Consider the following 3,135-nt stretch of genomic DNA (forward strand, 5'->3'; position numbering starts at 1 on the left):
TTATCTTGAGTGACTTATTCATAGCTTCATTTGTAGTCAATTCGCTCGTTTCTATTCTTCACTCCTTACGAAAATTTGTTCTAGGTATACTATTAGTTGGATCAATACAGTGTGCCGTGATTTCTAAAACCGCTTTGGAGTAAAGTCTGCTATTTTAAGAAGTGGCTTTAGTAGTATTACAAATCTTTGAGAAGTAAGAAAAAAGAAAGCAAAACCGCTATTTCGAGGAGCGACTTTTGGTTAGATAACACTAACATTGAGCTAGAATATATGAAGTCTCACTAAAATGTAGTAAGATGTTGGAAATAAACATTGTGTTACTGTGTAGTAGCTCTATAAACATTGTAGCGAGAGTGTACAAGTTCGAGCCCCATGGAGACAATTTTGAATAGTATATATAAAATCCTCGCAAATCCAGCCTAGATGCCGTGTCTGGAGACTCTGTACTATGTCAGTGTAATTATTATATCACAAATTCTAAGTAATGTTTTCTTGATATTTACAAAAAAAGGCTCTTTGAGAAAGTCCGGTTTAGTCTTTTTTTAGTCAATATTACTGAAGTCGCTCCTTGAAAGACCAACTTTGCATTTGTACATAACACAAAAATGCTCGATTGTACATGAAACCAATACCTACGAATAGTGACCTCAACATATGAACTCGGGCTTTTTAAATTTTGTGGCATATGAACGAAAAACGCTTATAAGTGTAAAAAGTATTCCAAAGTCGTTATCCATTTCTTCCGACGTGATTGATTGTAGCCATGAATCGGACAAAATATGTAAAAACAAACACTAAACAATGCCGATCTTCGTCGACTTATTGAAAATCCTCAATAAGCTTAAAATAATCGGGGGGTTGAAACCGAGAGAAGGACAGTTATACGGGTCGAGGCTTAGTCTCGTAAAAGAGACGAAAAAAAAAAGATTTTACGGAAACTTTTTTTTTCCATAAACAAAAAATTGAAAACAAAAACAATTTTTTTATGATGTGAAAGTTATATAAAAGTGTTTTAATCATTTAAGCCACCGCCTACCAAAACAACCCTTATCTTTAAATCGTAAGACAATCCAATCCACTGACACACCACCTCATTAATTAGGTCTTTTTTTTTTTTTTTTAAACCCGAACAAACAACCCACATATGGTGGGACCGTTAGAGGAACGAAAGATATTTCGATCCATCAATACAAATATGGGTAGAAAAAGGGTTAATCGGTAGAACAAATACTATGAAATAATTTTAGACATCCCCGAATAAATGAAATTAATGGCATATAAGCGGTGGGAGGAAGGAATTACAAATCGGAATAAAGGGGGAAAGGGTTTTGTTTTTAGAGAGAAATAATTTTATACATTCCGCCAATAAGTTTTGATAATGTTTTTTGTTACATATACAAAAAATTTTTGAGAAAGTCCAAAGCGTTTAGTCTTTTTAGCCAAAAGTTTTAGAAGTAATGTTTTTTGTTTTTACTTTTGAAAGTCGGGTTATTAATTTTATTTTAACAATTCGAAATTTTATGATAAGACCATCTTTGAATTTGTTAGTTAAAAATAAAAATATTTAATCATCAAAATAAAATACGAATATTATTTATCGATCCATGAACTTCTTTTTAAAATTTGTGGCATTACTAAAAACACTTATAATTTCAAATAAATCATAAAGCTTTGACATTTGATGTTACACCGACTGTGTTAAACAATTATTAAATTATATTTCTTTGTTGGAATCCTAAAGTTTTTTATGTTTGTAAATTTTATTTCGGGGTTGAATAGTATATTACGTTATTTATCTTAAATCATTGCATTTGAACAAATGAAACAATAAAAAAAAATTGTAGACGATTTTTTTTCCATTTTAAAATTGAAAACAAAAAAAAATGATCCAAAATTATTAAAAGTGTTTTAATCATTTAAGTAATTTAAAGTACCAAATACAATACTTAATTATTATTATTATTATTATTAGAGATTGAATGAAATGGGCACTCGGGCCATTCTTTGACATATCCCAGCACGACTTATGCCTATTTTAGCACGACACAAAATTAACATGGCCTCACATGGCATGACATGCTTTGGGTCGTGGGTTGGGTGGACTGAAATTTGAGAAAGAAGACCACGCCTAACCTAGGTATCACACAACCACTTGAGTACCTTCAACATACAAAGAAATAAGGCTTAAGTGGAATATTATTTGGGCACGTCCAAACACGACAAGTTATGCCATAGGTCGTCGGCCATGCTTGGGTAGCCATTTACACTTCACCGGCACGGTACAAAGCCCATCTTCTCCTGCATGTGCCGTTTGGCACGAGGTACGACCCAAAACAACCCACCTCCATTTCTAGTCATTTTTTTCAGATGTCACATATAATATTAATATTTTAATATTCACTCCACATTTTACTTACCTCATATTTACCTTTTTGTATGTCAAACTTTTAAAACTTTGACCTTAAATAAAGTATAAATTGTAACATTTTATGATATGATGTTTACATATTTACATTTGTTATCAAGAAATAATGTACAAGTAGATAAGATGATTTTATAAGTGTAAAGTAGAGGTGGTCAAAATGGTAGGCTGGCGCAACTTGACCCGCTGAGGGCCCACCTTATGGCAAACCCGCTAGCTCGTGCTACAACCCGATATGGATCGTCCCTAGACACATGCATGTGTTATATTTAGGGCTTATATGTGGAGTAACATTTAACTAAATTTATCATTGATGCATGGAGTTGATCGAGTCAACTCGGATTGTAACCTTAAATGAACGAGTCATTTTAGTTTTGGGTCGATCGGTCAAGATTTATAGGCCTTGACCTAGTAGAAAACGGGTTGGGCTTAAAGGTTGGATCATATAATTGATGTTAGTGTTAGTTACTTGTAGACCTGATAAACGAGTTAATTAGATCGGGTTTGAGCTGGATTAGTTCAGATTTGTAAGAATTCGGATAAGCTCTGGTCGAGTAATATTGATTTGGGTCAATTTAATTACCGGGCCAAGTAGAAGTAGGTGTAGAAATGTAGTGACATAAAATGAGGGCCGTGGATAGGAAAACGTAAGATCGAGCCGTTAGTTAATGGGTGGAAAGGTGTATATAAAGAGAGCATGAGGCAATCAAATC

The sequence above is a fragment of the Silene latifolia genome, chromosome 5 (assembly GCF_048544455.1).
Source record: "Silene latifolia isolate original U9 population chromosome 5, ASM4854445v1, whole genome shotgun sequence".
In the NCBI taxonomy this organism is placed as follows: domain Eukaryota; kingdom Viridiplantae; phylum Streptophyta; class Magnoliopsida; order Caryophyllales; family Caryophyllaceae; genus Silene; species Silene latifolia.